This window comes from Accipiter gentilis, chromosome 2, assembly GCF_929443795.1.
Source record: "Accipiter gentilis chromosome 2, bAccGen1.1, whole genome shotgun sequence".
In the NCBI taxonomy this organism is placed as follows: Eukaryota; Metazoa; Chordata; class Aves; order Accipitriformes; family Accipitridae; genus Astur; species Astur gentilis.
The window spans coordinates 476,674-496,855 of NC_064881.1; the positions used below are offsets into that span (position 1 = coordinate 476,674).

The 20,182-nt window shown below is 38.5% G+C and overlaps 1 protein-coding gene across 2 annotated transcripts in view; it reads left to right on the forward strand.

The window, feature by feature from the left end:
* Positions 1–20,182, forward strand: part of DLGAP1 (DLG associated protein 1) — a 445,633-nt gene that overhangs the window by 164,308 nt on the left and 261,143 nt on the right. For both annotated transcript variants that reach the window (XM_049821279.1, XM_049821270.1), the window contains one exon: positions 10,702–10,813. The gene's annotated coding sequence lies outside the window, so the exon portion shown is untranslated. The remainder of the gene's footprint in view (positions 1–10,701; positions 10,814–20,182) is intronic.

Genomic DNA, 20,182 nt, shown 5'->3' on the forward strand with positions numbered 1-20,182 from the left:
ATCAATATATTGCAGGTGCTCTGGAGCTTCACCTTTTTCTAGTGCAGCCTGGATCAGTCCATGACAAATGGTGGGGCTGTGTTTCCACCCCTGGGGCAGTCAATTTCAGGTGTATTGGACGCCTCTCCAAGTGAAAGCAAACTGAGGCCTGCACTCCGCTGCCAAAGGAATGGAGAAAAATGCATTAGCAATGTCAATTGTGGCATACCACTTAGCTGCCTTTGATTCCAGTTCATATTGAAGCTCTAACATATCTGGCACAGCAGCGCTCAGCAGTGGCGTGACTTCATTCAGCCCATGATAATCTACTGTTAGTCGCCATTCCCCATTAGATTTCTGCACGGGCCATATGGGACTATTAAAGGGTGAGTGAGTCTTGCTGATCACTCCTTGGCTCTCCAATTGGCAAATCAGCTTATGGATGGGGATCAGGGAGTCTCGGTTGGTGTGATATTGTCGCCGGTGCACCATCGCGGTAGCAATTGGCGCCTGTTCTTCAACCTTCAGCAACCCCACAACCGAAGGGTCTTGGGAGAGACCTGGCAGGGTAGACAGCTGTTCAATCTCCGTCTCCAATGCAGCTACACCAAAGGCCTAACGGTACCCTTTTGGGTCCTTGAAATACCCCCTCCTGAGATAATCTATACCAAGGATGCACGGGGCCTCTGGGCCAGTCGCAATGGGGTGTTTATGCCACTCATTCCCGGTTAGACTCATTTCAGCTTCCAATACGGTTAGCTCTTGGGATCCCCCTGTCACACCAGAGATACAGATGGGTTCTGCCCCTTTATAACTTGATGGCATTAGGGTACATTGTGCACCAGTGTCTACTAGAGCCTTATATTCCTGTGGGTCTGATGTGCCAGACCATCGAATCCACACTGTCCAGTAGACACCTGTCTGGAGGCAGGGCCCCTCTAATCCTGGTTACAATATCCGTTACTCACTTTCTGCACACGTGAATCAGAAGTCCCTTCAAGGGGATCAGAAATGAGATCAGCCCATCTACTGTGTCTGGGGGACTGCTCACGGGAAACTGGAGCAGCAGTTTTCCAAGAAGAATTCTCTTTTCTGGTTGCTTTTTCTCGCAACTCCTGTACCCGTGCATCCAAGGCTGAGGTAGGTTTTCCATCCCACTTCCTCATGTCCTCTCCATGGTCATGCAGGTAAAACCACAGGTTAGCCCGTCGAGTGTACTTTCTCTCTCCTCTCTCTTGGGCAGAGGAACGCTTACTCCCAATAACTGCGATGCGGGCCTGTACAGGTGAGGAGGAGGACAGATCCACTTTGAATTGCTGGAACTCTCGGGACAGCTCCTCTACAGCTGAGACACAGGCCCGTAGGGAGGAAGAGAGACTTCCTTCGTATTGCTGGAGTTGGACAGCCAATTCATCCACCATTTGTCCATAGCCTTCTCTCCAGGACATTACTGCCAATGAGTTGGCATAGGTTGGTGGTGCACTTCGTAGAAACTTCCGCCACATGGGTTGTGTGCATTGGACTTCATTTGGATCTGTGGGTGACTGCGCATTTTCTGGATCATTATAAATCACCTCCAGCACAGCTAATTCTCTCAGATACTGGATACCTCTCTCCATGGTGGTCCACTTGCCTTGGTGACATGTAACTTCATCCCTGAAGGGGTATCTTTCCTTTACATCTAACAGAAGTCGCCTCCAGAGGCTGAGGACTTGTGTTTTTCTCCCAATCGCCTTGTCAATGCCCCCTTCCCTAGACAGAGATCTCAACTGCTTGGCTTCCTTACCCTTTAAATCCACACTACTAGCCCCGCTATCCCAGCATCGGAGCAGCCAGGTAACAATGTGCTCACCTGGGTGGCGGCTAAAATCTTTTCTCATGTCACGCAACTCACTCATGGATAGAGATCGGGTAATTATTTCAGGTTCTGCCTCTACCTCCTGTTCTCGTGATGACCCTGGTTCATCTTCATCTCTCGCTAAGTGAACTGATTTCTTAGTGTGTTTCTTTTTCTGTACAGAGGCGACTGATACTGGCACAGGTTGGTTCTCTGGTTTAGCTGAAGTGTCTGTCACCGGGGTAGGGGTAGTCACGGTTCCTGTTGTCGGGGTAGGGGCAGACATGGTGCTTGTTGTCAGGGTTGGGGTAGCCACGGTGCCTGTTGTTCTGTTTTCCATCTTTTCTCCCTGAGGGTGCTGCCTAGTATCAAGCAGTGTTTGGTAGATACTGGCCAGGGCCCAGCACAATGTAGTGAGTTGTGTGTCTCTGGGATAGCCACAGCATTTTTCTTTCAAATATTCTGTCACTTCATGAGGGTTCTGTAGTTGTTCGGGAGTGAACTTCCAAGTCACTGGCGGTGAGAAGTTCTCTAGATACCTGCCCATATCCTCCCACCTGCCGTGCCACCCATGAGTATCCAGCTTTGGGGGAGATCTCTGAGTGGTACTCTTAAAGAGCCTTTTTGTAGCCCCAAAGAAGACCTGAAACATATTCAGGAGGCATAGCACTAACAGCACACTGGCTTGCGCATCCCAAGGATATTCAAAATTCTCAAAAGCTGTTGTAATTAGTTGGAAGGAGAAAAGGGAGGTGAACGAACGGGGGGAGGTATCCCCCCTAATTTCCCCATGGATTGGGTGTAATTACCAATAAAATCCGACAGAAGGTGTCCAAAGTATGGAAATTATATCACTGCCTCATACAGATATCAGCTTAACCTCATGACCAGTGATGTAATCATTTCATAAGTCGGCATTGCCCAGTACAGCAAAATGATAATCCCAGTCACTCTCCCAGAGATGATATACGCAACTACAGGCAATACATAGAGCATATAAGAGCTTACAAAACGCCACCATGTAAACAAATGAAACAACATCGTGACTAACATCTATTTATCTAAGAAATGCGTTTGGCAAATTTGTTTCAACACGCTCTGGCCAGATCTGTCGTTATTTCAACCCTTCTGCCCCACGTTGGGCGCCACAAAAGGACTGTCGTGGTTTCAGCCCGGCTGGTAACAAAGGACCACGCCGCCTCTCGCTCACTCCTCTGCCCACCTCCAGTGGGATGGGGAGGAGATGGAGGAGAGAAAAAGAAAAAGAAACTGGAACCTCGAGGGTTGAGATAAAGGCAGTTTACTGGGACAAACACAAAAAGATTACAACAACAACAACAACGGTACTAATGAAAAAGTATACAAAAAGAGTGATGCACAGTGCAACTGTTCACCACCCGGGACCCGACGCTCCGCCACTTCCCCCACCAAAAACAGAGACCACCCCCCGGCCCTCTCCCCATTTATATACTGGGCAGGATGTCACATGGTATGGAATAGCTCCTTGGCTAGTTCAGGTTAGCTGCCCCGGCTGTGCCCCCACCTCCCAGGTTCCTGTAAAAATTAACTCTATCCCAGCTGAACCCAGGACACTAGGTTATCAAAGTATCCCCCTGTTTGCAGATTCCTAATTGTGATGCACAAGTAGAGTTCTTTATTACATGGCGTATTTTCAACCAACTGTGTAATTGAGAATTTCTCCCTGCAACAGCTGGATGCAGTTTTTTAACATGTTTGGTATCAAAAACTGCTCAAATGCCTCATGATTGGCATTTAGGCTGAAAAGAGATTTTTGGTATTTCAAAGCAAAGGGAGTTTCAAGGATTGCAGGAGTAGGACTTCATACAATACGAACGTGAGCTGGACATATTTAAAATTCACATGCAGAAGATGTATTTTGAAGCTATCTACTGTTCACTGTATAGTGTGAAAAACAATACACTTTGTTTCTTGTTTCCTGTTTTTTACTGTCCATCATACTATTCTGAGGAAGAGAGGGATGAAAACCTATAGTGGTTTAAAAACTCAATAATTTTTGGAGCCGCTACTGATGTATTTGCATCTATACATCTTCCCAGAAGTGAGGGTGAACTGATGCAATGTAAAGGATTTGTGAGGTATAGGGAGACCAGTATAATTGGGGAAGGAGCATTATACATTTGTTGAAATGTCATTTGAGGTACACCAGTTTTTAAAAATTGACAGAGCTGTGTTAGGAACACTTCCATGATGTACAGATATTTTAGGCAGAAATTACATAAGATGTACAACAGTATGTGAAAGAAAAAACTGTAGTTCGTTTTTATAAGATTTCACTTGACTCTGCAGGTACGATGCAGAGACCCACCACGTATGTGGTGTGAGTAAATATATCTCTCTATATATACTTATCAAATAGTAAGGGGAGATGGACTGGCCAGTCTCTATACAGTGCTTCACACTGAAATTATTTTATATAAAATGATCATAGGCTAAAATTTTTCTTTCTTGTTTCCTTCCTTAGAGACAAGGAACAGACTGACTGACCTTGGCTGTTAAAGTGCTTTACAAATTCCATGAGGCTGTTCTATATATTTTCTTCTGTTGCTCATGCCATTAATGCAGTTGAAACTGGTATGATATTGCATGTGTGCCAGATGCCTAGCTGCTAGGTCTGGAGACCTCTCATACTTTGTTGACCATTTTGCATTGCAGCCGCAATGCTGTTTGGGTTAGCTGCTTGGCTCTTCCTCTGCAGTCAGTGCGAGGCCAGAGTTTCACCTTGCTGGCAGTACTTGTGTCTACCAGCCACAAACGAGGCAGGGTGAGGAGTTACTGACAGGAGTAGTGCAGCAGCTGTTAGGAGTGAGCATGACCATAGGTGTTGCCTGTGGCCTTTCTTTCCTTGCTCTCTCACTTGTTGTGCTCAGATTTTTTACTTTCTCTAATCCCTTTAGGGCAGTTGTTAGCTTTGTGTTTTGTGGCTATTCCTGTTTAAAATACACAGACTTCTCAGACGGGTGGTAGTGGATACAGAAGATTGTGGTTTTACGATTTTTTAAAAACAATTGCCTCTGTTTTAGTTTTCTGCCTGCTTTTGAGCCAAGTCCTTCATGCACGTACCATGAAAAATCTCACAGTGGGGCAGTCTTGGGTGAGGAGATGTGGAAGCCTCTCCTTATTGCAAAACAAGTTTGGAAATATTAAGGCTTTATATAACTGATTCTTTCACTTACAATGAAGAGCAAATTAAAACCATTTACCTCCAACTAGAAGAGACTGCAGAACTTCCCACTGGTGCTGATGCAGTAACATCTCATATAGAATATTTTATTCCTCCTGTGGATTGATGTTGAGGGAAAGCCTGTGCTCAGGATTTTTCCTTTATGTCATGTGCAGACTTATATCTCAGTTTCAAAACCAATTAATATTTATGAGGCTGTGCTGAGAATAATACAACTGCTGTGAGACGGTGAAATGTCTGCCATTCACACACTGCTATATAGTGGTATAAATACATATTTAAGTTTGAATGAATTAAATTGTATTTAATCCTTTCTCTGTGAGCTTGTAAACAGATACCAGCGCATATCAGCACTAGCGTACATTGTTGGCAAGTGACACATGCTGTCAGCATAATTTTAGACACATTGCATTTCTTGCATAGTACTTATCTGAAGTTATCATGGATCCAGAATTTTAGACTTTTTCTCATTGGTGTGGTAGCTACTGAAATCGGAAGATTTTCTCAAGGTATGAATTGTTTCTGCTTTGGATGCAGAAACAAGGGAATGCCAGTAGTGATTGTCTAGTGACTTCCTAAAGTAGCATAATTAAAAATCACACGTTGCAGAGCCCTTTAATGGGCATTGATTTTAGTCCTTTATCATTAAATAGCTTCAGGTTGGCTTCTTTTCAGTTTAGAGTAATGTACAGTCAAAAGACTGTGTCTGTATAATTGGAGGCAAATACAATCAGCTAAAAGTGCTCATCTTCTCTGCCCGCCTTTTCCAGCAGGATGATGGAGGATACGAGCAGCTTATTATTGGTAACTTGGTGCTCCAGTTGTCTTGGGGAAAATAAGTGGTTTGCTCTGACTACGGACAAAATCTTAATGTGTTATTATCACTGTAGAACAGGAGCTGAGCTGTAGACATTGAAGTATTGCATTAATATTTGCTGTGCTTGGATTAGCTGAATGGGCAGTGTATTTAAGTAGGGACTTGGGCTTTCTTATTATTTACTTAATTATATTTGTAATTTACTGTGGCTCAGTACTCAGCATGATTTTTAATTGTCTGAGGGAGACTTAATTTTACAAATGAGGTGGAATAAGTGTGTGTAATATTGCATTTCTGGCTTTATAGGAAGAAGGCTGAATTTTGTGCTCATTGCTAAGCTTTTTAGTATTCCCATTACTACTACACTTGTATAGTTCTAATTAAATTTTTAGAAGTTTATCTGCCAGTAGTTACTAGGCAGTCCTCATTTCTGTAAATATTACTATTTTGCTATAATTTGGGTAGCAAATATATGAGGTTCTTGCCTACTGCTTAAAAAGTTAAAAATTGTTGATGCTAGTGGCTTAATATGCACTAAATCACATTCTGAAAGAGGCCTTTTCTGGACATCTGAGGTTATCTGCCATTTGCCACCCTAGGTACCCTCATTGAAAGGGTGCACTATATATAAAGCCCCTTTAAGTACATGTTTGTAATGGAACAATTTGGGCTGTTAAAGTAGGTCGGTATCCTGATATTGCTTACAGAAAAATGGAGAGTAATGCACTTTCACTACGTTTTACTTTTACTTAATAAAAATATGAGAAGTGGGGAAAAAACATGGGAAAGAAAAATATCAGGCAAAAATTTGATCCATCTCCTTTACTATATATCTTCTTAGTTAAAACTGGCACATGACAACAGAACCCCAGGAATGTAAAGATGCATCATGCAGAAGAGAAATCAAATGGCTTACTGTGTAATAAAACATTTGAAGACTTGCTCTTCACTTTTGCATTGAAATTTAGTTTAATGCCAATGGTCATGCTGTGAATTGGTGTTTTGCATAGGAGTGGTACAGACATGATTAGGGTCTTTTTCTTAGAATTACAGAATTGCAGAATAATTTACATAGAAAGGAATTACAGGCAGTCTTCTAGTTGAAGCCCCTGCTCATGCAGGGCTAATATCAAAATCACATCAAGTTGCTGAGTGTCTCGTTCAACTGAGTGTTCAATATCTCCCAGTGTGGAGATGCCACAGCCTCCCTGGGCACCTGTTCCAGGTTATTCTTTGTTCCTGTTCTTCATTGCACTTCTGACCAAATCTAGCTAGAACCACATAGTGGTGGTGAAGTTACCATTTGCCACCTAAAAGCTGGTTTTAGAGACTCTGCTTTTTGTAAATGATCTGCCACACAATACCTGGGTAATTTGAGTCACTGTTGTGTGTTAAAACTGGACCAGAAACTGGTGGGTTTAAGATAGATCTGATTCCTGCTATGGTGGCAAGTGCAGGCTGTGAAGCAGCTTCAGGTCAGTCTGTTGAGTGAAAAGTCAATTCATAATGTCCTCTTATTTCATGAAAAGCAACAGTCTGAAACTAATCAAAAGGGATCAGATACCCTACAGGTGGTACTTTTGTACTTCAGTTGAAGGTCATTCAAAGTGTTATAAACGTATCAGTCTAAAAAAGCAACATTTTAATCCTGTCCACCATTGATTCAATTACCCTATTTTTCCTGTATGCCAGATGGGGATGTCAATGTGGACAACTTCTTGGCTGCACCATAAAAAGTTTATAAAAATGGCTGCAACATCAAGGTCAAAAGTCCTTTTGTCCCACGTCCTGTTTCATGCATCAGAGACCAAAAGAAAGTATATAACAACGTGGCAAACATGCTTTTAGCCTCCAGCTGTCTTGAACTTTGGGTCTTTCTGAGCTGGATGTTTCTCCACATGTATAGTTAGCTAAATTCAAGGGATTTAATTTTCCCACACCTCTCCAGCCTTCTCTTGAAGGCATGAGTTGATGTCCATGACCTCCCATGGCAGTGAGCTCCACAGCACAACTGCACATTGCAGAAAAAGCCACCTCCCTTTCTTCATTTGTTCTGCTTTCTTCCTTTTTACAAATGTGATTCTTAACCAGCTTCATTTGATGCCCTTTAGTTCTTGCATTCAGCAGAATGAGACAGTGAAAAAAAATAGCTTTACTAACCCTCTCCATGCCAGTCATGTTTTCATAATCTTCCATGATTCAGCTCTCTCCTTCATAGACCAAAGAGTCTTACCCTATTCATTTGTCCTTCATGCAGAAGTCATTCTCTACCTTCCATCATCATCTTGCTCTTCTGTGAACCTTCTCTGGTTGTATCTCTCTGATTAAATAAAAAATAGGGAAAGTGCACAGAGAAGACTGGCATGCGTGGACATACACAAATAAGAAGGACCAAAAGCAAAAGGAATGAAGAATTAAACAGATTTAAAAACTATTAAACCAATATTGATTTAGTTTGGGCTGTTGATGTGGATAGTACCATGTGTAGTACAGAGCTTGAAGCACACTAATCCATGACCATCTCTGAAAACTGTATCATATATATGTATAATGTATGTTTGCAGAAAGTTCCTCTCAAATTTTGTCTCCTCTTTTACATTTTAGGCAGTGGGTCACAATGTACTTAATGCCTGTATGATGCAGGATGATACCTTTACACTGCCTGGCCTCACTGCCTCTGTCATCACTAAATATATCTGAAAGTTAAAATTTCTCTTATCCAACTGAATGCTGTCAGCTAAGAGAAATCCTTTTGAGCCCAGCTTCAGCAAGGTTCTCAAGCAAATCTTCAAACATGGGAGTTTCAGTGGGTTTAAAGAAGTCCTTACAACTGAAGGCTCTGCATAAAGATCTGCCCAATTTGATCCTTTAGAGATTTATCTTTGAGAGCTCCCTAAGGAGATCTTACATTGAAAAATCAATCCGATTTACTTGTTACAATTAAATATACTCTGTCATTTTTATACTCTCAAGGAAAATCTGAAATGGTTATGATGTAGTCAATATTGTAGTCAAATTAAAGTCTCTCTCAAAAGAGATCCTGTCAACTGGAAATCTATGCATTTCTGGAGTGATTTAAAAGCTATTTCTGGTTCTGTACCTCTCTCTTGATCCCACCACCAATTTGATGGTTATACGATCACATTTTCCTGCTTTAAACATATTTTTCACACCCTTCTGACACAAATCCCTCCACAACCAAGAAAGAAGAAATTATTTCAAGACCAACTGTACAGAAAGTACTGGAAAGTTAGTTTTAGACTTAAGAAGGAATACACTAAAGGTGATTGTATACCTCTGGGGAGAGGCAGGCTCTCAAAGCCAGCTATACATAAATTGCTGTCATTGGGATACTAGTGGAAAGTGTTTCTATTCTGATTCTATTCTAGTTTAATTTCAGAGACTCTGAACCAGTATCAAAATTTAGTTCACCTTGGAAATGGTCTCATACTAAATAAAAAGACAGTAACAAAAAGCAAGCTGCAGCCTTTATCAGTTTGACTTTTGAGGTTAAGGAATTCCCAGAAATAAACTTGTGTATAGAGGCTGTTCCTGTCCTCTTAGTGGTTATTTAGAAGAACTTCAATCCAAAATTTGATGCTTTACTAAGGTGTGCATCCCATTTCCAAAGGAGTTCACTTAAGAAAGTTTTCTAGCCTATATAAAATGAGACATCAGGCTCTCTGATCAGGTTGGAATCTTGTGACTTTAAAAACATCAGTTTGTAATATTTGCAGATTATTTTTGCTCTTAAAATTTGTACTTGCTTTTTCTGACAGCTAGTGCCCAATAGTTAACTGTGGTCTGTGTAAAGGTGTTTCTTTGAACGAGCATCAAGAGAGTAAAATAACTTCAGAGTTTTCAATACATCAAACCAGCTGTTGTACTGATGGTACTTCAGTGTAGTCTGAGGCTAGTATCAAAGCACACTTAGCCATACATTTTTTCTGTCTTTTAGTGTGCTTTTCAGTAGAAGTTTGATTGGAGCTGTTAACTGCATTTACAAGAAAAAATGTTTGTGCTTATTCTGGCTTGTACTTAACAAATTGTTCACATGAAAAAAGCAGAATAAAATAGGCTAGACCTTTAAGTGATGAGAAACAAAACTTGAAATAGTGATATGACTCACAGAGCTCAAATATAGAGCACAGAGGAAAGCCATTTATTTCTGTTAGTCTCAGTAAGTAGTACTGGAGAACTGAGAAGGGAAAAACATACATATCATTTTCCTTACCAGAGAAAGATAATGGCTTGGAAATAAGTATTTTCAGTTTATATAATTTTAAAAATTAATATATTTAAATGTGCAGTGAGTTGCCACTGCAGTTTTGTCCACCACCCTTCGAATGCTGGTGGGGAAGCACTGTGTATACAGTTGGGTGGTTGGTCAAGTTTTCTCACTGTTCTCCTCTGCTTTTCCAGACAGAGGCAGCAGGACTCCATGGTGCTTATGTAGTATGAGAAAAGGTTGTAGAAGGATAAGACTAGGGGAGAGGTGAGCTTGCAGAGAGTCAGTAGGTTTGCTGAGGTAATCACATGTAACTAGTCTTTGTATCTTCCCGTGAAAGAACCGACAAACTCTTCACATGTTGTGCAGGGAGAGTAAAACATGTGAGATGGCATCACAAATGCAGCATTTTACAATCTAAATATTCTCTTTTTTTGTGCTTTTTTCTTGCAAGGAGGACACTATAGTACCATGTGAAAATTTTGCCACAGACCATTGATATAAATCCTCTCAATATTGCTGTGATTTTTAATGAATATGTAGCTGCTTGGCATGTTAATATTTTTATCTTGTTTCAGGATAGTAGTTTTAACTGCTACACTCTGATTGTGTTTCAGAACAGTCAAGCATCAAAGATTGGAACTGACATCTGAATTAAAGAGTGAGCAAAAAAATCTCTTCCCTCTTTAACTATTGAAACAAACTAAAATGGAAAACTGACTAAAGGAGGTGAGTCCTTTCTTCTTGCTCTGATCATTCTCCTTGATCTGTCTCTGCATCATTTTTATTCATTTTTCTCCAGATTTGCTTGTAAAAGGTAGGAAACCAAATGATTGCAAATTCTGAACTGCTTTAATGGAAATGAAGGTGTTCTGATAGCTTGCTATTTTAGCTTGGAAAATGATACATATGATAACCTATCTTTGTACTTACCTAGGTCTGCAGGCTGCAGGCAGTGTTAATATCAGGTGTCTCTGAGTGTTGTGGTGAATGATTTTCATGAGTCTGACATGAACATAAAAATGTATCTCATAAACTTAAATGTTGAGTAGAGCCCCATAGGGCTAGATGTGCCGCAGCTGTAGAGCAAGTTTAGAGAGTATGAGAGGAAAGGATTGATTTGGCCTGGAGGAGTATAATGAAAGAGAGAGGTCAGAGCCAAAAATTAAGTACAGAAGACAGCATGGGGGTGTGATTGCAGCATCTTGGAAGCAACATTTAAATGGCCTGGAGAAGCTCTGGTAGGGAAAGAACTTCCTTTTCCACAGTTTCCACAGGTTTTTTGGTTGGTTGGTTTGGTTGGTTTCTTTTTACACTAAGAGTTGCAAAAGCCAGGACCTTACTGACCTGATAGACATACTGAAGATAAACGATTCTGGCCTCTTGAACACAAATTGAATAGCAGTGAAATGTCTACATATAATGAACTATGGGTTTTTCACAAAGCTAATCATACCAAGACAAATGAAAATCAACAGTTCCATATCCTGTTTCTTTATTACCACATGATAGACTTACACATACATGCACTAGGAACAGGGAGAGTATTTTTACTTTATATTTCTTTTTATGATGGTGGTCATGCTGCTTGTGATTTGATGTGATTTTAAAAGTAACTCTTAGAACTATACTATATTCAACTGTTTACAGTTCAGTAAGAAGCAATTTAATGACAATGTTAAATTAATATATTAATTAATTATATGATTGGTTATGGGTATATCAGGATTAGTTAGGTATGGTTCTGTACTGCAACTTGTAAATTTCCATGAGTGGAGCCTAAGTTTAAGATATTGAATGAAATGTTTTACATCTCTGGAATATTCTTTGTATCACTCCAGAGTAATCTTTACTCATTGTTTTCCCGTTACATAAAAAATTTCAATGGGTATCTCACTTAAAAAATTTAGTTTCTTAGAATTAGAGATTTATCTACTCATCTAGCAGTAACAAATGCTTTGTATTTTAGTAAACTTACTATAAGAGGAGAAAATACTAATGCTGCTGCAACATTTCCATAACTATAAAACTGTATCCATGATGATTTATTATACATAATATATATGTGTGTATATATGATTCCATATGTTGCATATGTAGCATACATATATGTACTTATATATTACAATTAGATATTTCTAAGGTACATATACATTAGAAAAAGTGGTGCATTTTCTTTGCAGAATAGGACTTGGAACTAGCATGTATTTTGTGACAATGTAAACTAATTAGGTCAGTTCAGCTACCTTTGCCTCAATTTGGCCTTCTCTAAATGTCTAAAAATTCATTGAAATGGTGACATAATGTTTGCAAAGATGTGATTGTCACAAGTAAAAGTCAGTTTTTTAGCTTAGAAATCTGGTTTTGCAATAATACCTATACTTATATCGATTACCATGTGTTTTCATACACAAAAAATTCTATCCCCTCAGTTCCCTGTGGTTTGGGTAAAATTACTATATCCAGCATTCCCAGTATTCAGTTTCTTACAACTGTACTCAACTTTGACTGTTATATGCACCTGGATTTGGGCATGTGTCTTTTTGAAGGGTCAAAGAAGTTAAGAATGATGCAGTAAGAACTTTAATAAAGCCATGCAGTTATGGCTGCAAAAATTAGGAATGCCAAAATATATGTTGTCAGTTCACACACATCATGACAGATGCTTTCCAACAACAATCTAATGTACCATTTTTTTGCCTATAGTTTTACTTGAAGTTCACCTGAGGATTGGTGGTTTCCTTTTCTAATGATTAAGACTTAAACTTGTGATTTAGTTCTATTATTAAATTTGATCCTTCTTAAGACTTTTCGCAATATAGCAACTCTGGTTACTCATTAGAAGCAAAGGCACCATCACTTGGAGGGCAGAATAGAGACTTTCACTGAGTGTTGAGAGAAGAGGTGTAACAGGGAATTCTTTCCATATGGAGGATTGTATTGGACAATGCAAAAGGGAGTGATTTTCATTGTAAATACACTGGTTTATTGTAGAATTAATTGATTACTCATAAAAATGGAAAGCTGAGGGGAATGCTGGGGAATACGGCAGCATGAACGTGACCAAAACACTGTTAGCACTACAGAAAAAAATACCATTCATTTTAGAATAATGTGAATGGACAAAATGACAGAAACTAAGTACTCCCATGAGGATATAGATGCTTCTCAGAAGAAACGCCAGTTTCTGTGCGGCTTCCTATCAGTTCATTGCCCTTCTGTAAAGGGCACTTTTTGCTTGGGGCAAAAGGAGGTGAGGTTGGGCATAAGTCTCTTAACAAAGGAATACTGAAGAAAACATTATGTCACTGAAGAAGGTATTTTGGCTAGTGATACCTTTATTAGAAAGAACAGGGTGTGGTCCATTTATTTTCATAAGAAATATATCATCAATGTATGTTACTCTGCTGTTGTGAATTTTGTTCAAGGGAGATGCACATGGTACTTAGATATGTCATTAAATCAAGACATGTTTATCAGCAGGGAGAAGATGATTAGGCTTTGAAAAAGTCAAATATGGAGAATCTATATGAAATGGGTTAGGGACACAGAATAAATTGAACTTTAATGAGACCTAACAAAAGAAATGTAATTAATCCTCTACAGGGAGAATGTATGAAAGACATTTAAATCTTAAAGTCTTCCTGTCTTACCGGGACATAGGATAGCAGATGATCTGTATGATCTAATTATGCAGCAGTCTCAGGCTCTTCAAAATATTGTTCATTAGGGAAAAAGGACACAAGACATAGAGAACAAATTACCAGTTAAAAGATATGATGATCTTTGATGCAGTACAAGAGGAGATGTAAGGAATTTTACTAATAGTACTGGTGTGAAGGTAACAGCTGTAATGAGAAAAATTAGAAGCATTGCCTCAGGCAAAGTACACTGAGAAGGCACAAAAGCTTATATGAGGCAAAGGTAGTGTAATTGAATAGAAAGAAGAAAAAAAACAGCTTTCAGGTGCTAACTGCAAACCAATCATGACTTGTTTTGGGTTTTTTAAAAAAAAAATTTAGACAAGACGTTTTATTATAACTTGAATGGTAATTCCCTGGTTGGATATACAAAGCCTATGAATCAGAGAAAAGAAACCTAAATGACAATGAGATAGGCAGGTGAATTGCCTTGTCTGTTAGATAGAGCAGGAAATTGAAATTAAAGTACATTTTGTATATTCTACTTCCTTCTCTATTTATGGGAAAAACAAACATCATATAAAAGCTAGGGATAACTCTTTTAAGCAACAGTATGTAGTCAGCAAGAGAGACCTGATGATATGTAAAGAGCCAAATGCATTTTTCCATCCAGTGGCAAGTTAGAAGTCCAGGGAATAACCATAGCGTTTTGGGATGAGCTGGATGCTGAAATTACTCCTGGACACTCCTTAGATTTGAGTGCTGTAGTGACAACAATAATGTAATAACTCTGAAAAATCATGGTCTGTGCAGTCATAAGGGAAAACTGAGTTATAGCATATTGGTGGAGAAAATATCAAAAACTGCAGACAGAGAGGTGCTGAGATATAGAGTAAAATACTGTATCAAAAGTTCATTTCTACTGATAAATAAGGAAACAATCATTAATAACTAGAAACTATAGAGGCTTATCTTTGAGTAATAAAAAACTGTGACGAATTTGCTTACACAAGTTAACTATTTAACTGAGGAAAAAAAGAATAAAGAGTAAGGTTGATATTTGATGTAGCTAAGGCCATCATTTTTTCTGTATAAATCTGAATAAAATTTCACTTCATCACACCTAGCAGAAATAGACAGCAATTCCTCACAGCTATAATCATTTTTGTATCAAAATTTTTCAGAAATGCACCTTTGTTCTCCTGCCTTTTGACAGTTGGTGTCATCCAGACATTTATGGACTGAATCCTGGAAGAAGGTGTGCTCCTGTTTCCTATGCCATCTAGATTGATTTGGGGTTTGGGGCTGGGGTTTTTTTTGGAAGATAGGAAGTTGGAGGAAATTGTCCCACAGTGCCAGAAGGCTCTGTTTTCTATGGCTGACCTTAACTTCTGTAAAAATAAAGAGAGAAATTTTGTAACCTTCAGATTAATTATTTTATTACGCTGTCTTTAAAGCATGATTATATTACACCTGCAGGATTTAATCAGAAAGTAGTAAAGAAATGTGCCTATTTATGTTTTTATATAAACTATGTCAAGGTACCAAAACAGAATATTTTATTTAATTTTTAAATAATTATTATTTATTTTAAATATTTTTTTAAAATTTCATTTTATTTAAATAAGAAAGTAAATAGGTTGGTAAACTCAGAGGAGCAGGCTTAGGAAAAGAGAGAAAGTAACTTCAAGGCAGCGTTGCCTGTTTCCCAGCCCACCTCTCCTTGCCTTGATAAGTATGAGGTTGTACAAGGTAGGTAAGGAAGTGAGGCTAAATATTTAAGCGCCTAGTCCTTTATTATACATTACACCTTTTCTTCCTATTTTATGTTAATCCTATGGAATGCTAAATAGTCCTTTAATTTTAAAATGCCTTTCCTTGTGACTTTCTTTTCTTAGAGTGAAAGTCACAGCCATAATAGACCTGCTTCTGAGTGCATGACTGCTAAGTGGCAGCCATGAGGCCAAGAGACATAGTATTAGAGATAGGTAACACTCTTGTAAGGTCTTTCAAGCCTCAGAAGAGGTCGTCTCTAGCTCAGAAAATACCAGAATTATTCAACCACTTTATGCTTTTCTATACTCTTCTTCAGGCACCTCTTTCCACCGTTGTTTATGATAGTGGCTCAATGAGCCTTTGAATTCACCCAGCATGGCCATTTTTGTAAGTGCACACTATTGGAAGTGAGTGCCTGTAAGAAGCTTGCATGGTGGGTCAGAAGTACTAAAACCATTAACTCTGAGAAAAGAAGTATTTCTTGTATTCCTGTCATTCTCTTCCACTAAAAAATTTCAAATTCAGCCCAGCGGGAAATCCTATTTACTCCCATGGTATAAAATATCCCTGAAATAATTCACCTACCTTAGAAACAAACTGATCTATGGAACTGGCACCAGTTTTAGGCTGCTGATGCAGACAGAGATGTCTTTTTTAGGTTTGCATTGCACATCATAAGCAGACATAGACATAATGATAAATATCTCACCACCTCCTGATGGATTCATGGAATCAGGGGCTCCATGTGTATCCTCACACTGGAAGGAGTATAGGAAGCACATCTGTCCTTATATGGTCTGTCTTTATATTTTTATATGATTATAACAACTAAAGCAATAACATCATAAAAAATCTGACTCAGCTAATCTTTATAGTTCAGTGTTGGAGGGATGGAACCTGCACTGTACAAAATAAAAAAATAAATTTGTCCTTACTGAATAGTGAAAGTCTGGCCAAGATATATTAGTAACCTCTTCCAACTCACTGGGTAATACAAAATTATGTTCTTCTGAAAGCCTTATTTTATGTGAAACTCTCTCTGCAATATGGTTATTATTTTAAACTGTTTCTGCAATCTGTTTGATTTCTATTGTATAGTTTCTACTTATCCTTTGGTTTGTTGCCCTTTCCTGCCAGCTCTTTTAGCTTCTTTCTATGTGCTGCAGGCACAGTTTAAAAAGCTGGCTAATAATGTGGGGAAGTGGCAGGACAGTAGTGGGTCACAGTAGGGACATGGCAAAGAATTCTGGTATTCAGAACATGAATCCTCAACAGAGACCACAGTCATGGTTGGATGCAGTGACTATGTTCTCAAGACCAAAGGAAAAGAAACCAAGGAAAATGGTTTAACAAAGTGTCATTCATCAAGAACAAAATGTATAATCATGTATATTACTGAAGCTTTCTGAATTGCCTTTGCTTTTAAAGCATGAATTTATCTGAGCACACTGATGAAGCTTAAGTAGGCTAGAAATTTCCTGCAAACACTCGTCTTACTGTTTTTATTTTAAAAGTAGGAAGAAATATTTCAGTGTGTTATGAAATCAGCACAATGAAATAAATTGTACCTAAGTTTTATGAGCTGGCTAGGAAGTTCTTTCAACAACTAAATTTCAGATCTTGCACATCCTGGAAATCAGGACAATTTCAAAGAGTGGAAGAAAATATAAAATCATCAAAAGTAAAGTCTGGAAATAATTAAAAAATTGGTGAAGTAATAGATACTGAGGAGGATGAGTTGCTTAGACATTTTGGGTGAGTTTGTATGTAAAGTATCATTCTGTATGTCCTATATTGATATAAATATAGACAAATATTATGGTTAACAATTAGATAGTACAAGAACAAAGGAGTACAAAATGGGGATGTGATCCCATATATCAAAATTCTGAAAAGGTTTTTGAGGGTGTGGTATGTTACCAGCTGTAACAGGACATACTTCATTAGGGTACTGACATTTGGAAAAGTTGAAAACTGGAGAGACTTTAGGAGAATCCACAAGACAGGGTCAAATGAGACTAAAAATAATGGCTGGTTTGGTTCAGTATTTGAGGGGTGAGTCAGAAAATTATTTTCTCACTGTGGAAGGCAACAAAATACTGAACTTCTGAGACTCACAAGTGATGACAAAAAAAGATCTATTACATGGAAGTTAAACCTAGAAATGGAAGCAAAGTGCACATTTTTACGCAGACGTAAATTGACATTGGAACAACTTACCAAGAAGTGTTGTGGATTCTTGTAACTTAAAAGATTTCATTTGGAATTAAGGCTAGGATTGCTGAAGCAATTTAGGGAATTAGATGTTCAAACTTCCTTGAAATGTACTCATTACATTCACCAAGATCTCTTGGGTTCCTCTAGAAAAGCAGCAAAGCTAAAAGCAGTATGCTACTTTTGATTCACAAATGGCGCTTGATTGAAGGCACTGTGGAGTAGTATGAGATGGTGTCTGATATTACACAGCAGGTTAGACTGTATTGTCCCAGTGGCCTCTTTTGTTCACAAAGTCAGTATGTTTCTTTATTTGTATATGAGAATAGCTAAAAAATATCCTGACCTAATAGGAACTGCTTGAGCTTGTTCTTAAAGTACTTAGACTCCATCTGTTTAATAAGATGACTGTGATTCACTCCTGTTACAGTAGTAGGATGCTATTTCACTTCCATTCTTCTGCTGCTGATAGGGAAAAGACTGAAAGACCAGGCCGGTGTACATAGATGGCATGGAGCAGCTGAGCAACAGCTTTGTTTCTGTTAGGCTTTCAGCAGATGATTTGATTGCCAAAGCAGAAATGGTCAGTCATGTTTCAGGACCTCCTTCTGTGATCTAAGTGTGTAGACCAGAGGAGGCCCTGAAATATGGCTAGATAGAGAAATTAGCTAAGCATTTCTTGGTTTTCTGTAATGTTGTCTATATAAAGAATTCACTTCAGACCATTGTCTCTCACCAGGAAAACTTTGATCTTAAATGAGTGTGTATGGTTGGCTCAATTTTTACCTCTGTGAGAGTTACATTGAATTGGAGGCTACACAGACATATTAAACACCCAGTTACGCACCAGTACAAGCAGTAATTTCGCTGTCACTGGACACTGCAGCCCTTACTGCAGAAATGATCTATTTTCTTTTTTATGTTTCACTGCCTAGGGTCTGCATAGCTAAAAGCCACCCATCCTGTAAACCATATCTGTAATCAGTACAAGTACTATTTGCAAGCCAATTTCCTAGTATTACTTTTCAGAGATAGGCATCTGAAATAGGATGCTCAAGGAGAGCAAAGTAAAGCTCACCTATGGGTGAGGAAGATCACTGTGTCCCTTGAATCAGAGCTGGATTCTGTCCTGAGTTTTGTTCACTTACAAAGCTGAGTTTTGGGAGGCTCTAGAAATCCAAATTCTGTCTGATAAATACTAAGTATAAAGCAGTAACCTAAAACATTGAGGTTTTAGGTTTGGTTTTTTGGGTTTTTTTTGTGGTTTTTTTTTTTTTCAAGAAAGCACAAATTAACAGCATGGAAAAAATTAATGTGGAAAATGAATAGTCTGCTTGTGGTTATTAATACTTAATGAAATTATAACTTGTGTGTCTCACTCAACAGTTTTTTTTAAACTTACTTTTTGTTGCATAAGGAAACAGGCTTATGTCAGCCCAGTGTAGAAAAACCTCAGAGTATAAATGGTTATAATTTGTATAAAAGTGAATTGAATTGGATATAAAGTACAAAGAGAAATAAGTGCTTATGTAGTGGTTGTTGTATCATAGATATTTTGGAAATCTGTTTATCCAAGACATCAGTGTGACAACAAGGTTATAATAATAGCTTGTTGGGGCTGTATCAGTATATAAAAGCTATTTGTCATCTTTATGAACTATATATCATTATTAGAATAAAAATTGTCCTAATGAGATTGCTGCATTTCTCATCGTTATCATGTAGATCTTCCATGTGGTCTATCAAGTCCAACAAGGAGATGAAGCAATATATATTTCAGACAAATTATTGATGACAACTGCTGTGTGATTTCTTTGTGCAGCTTATAAAGGTTCAAACTAAAAAGCAGCTACTGTAATGTGCAGCACTGGAAAAAGAATTAAGTGTAAGCCATTTTTAAAATATATTACGTTTTGAGATCAAGACATTGCAGCTGGGTACTTGAGTTGAAGGTGCCCAGTGTCCAAGCAGTTGATTGTTTTATATTAGTGACTGAGAACATGTAAATGCAGATGTTAGCAGTTTCGGATTTTTGGTTTCTGTAAGTGAGCAAGTAATAATGTAATGTAAGTGAGCCAAAAAGTAATATACATCCTTGTTCACTTCAATGGCTTTATAATGCAGCTATTCAAATGATATACTCTAATTTGCTCCCATCCCTCAGAGAAGTGTCATGCCTTCCTGTAAGGCTGTTGTGATTTTATCTTCAAAGCACTGCATGAAGATGCCCTCTGGTCTGGAGGATGCACTGCTTCCTGATGGATAGACCCTGTCAAAATTAGGTTTGAACACACTAAAAATTGAGTTGTGCTGCCTTATGATGAACTAAGTTCACTTCTTGATTTGGCTAAATAAGTCTGAGAAATGCTTGCACAGAATAAATCATGTAATTATTATATCGCATTTCTTTACATTACATTATACATGTGTATTTATGCATATATTTATGTCTAGTTTCCTAATCCAT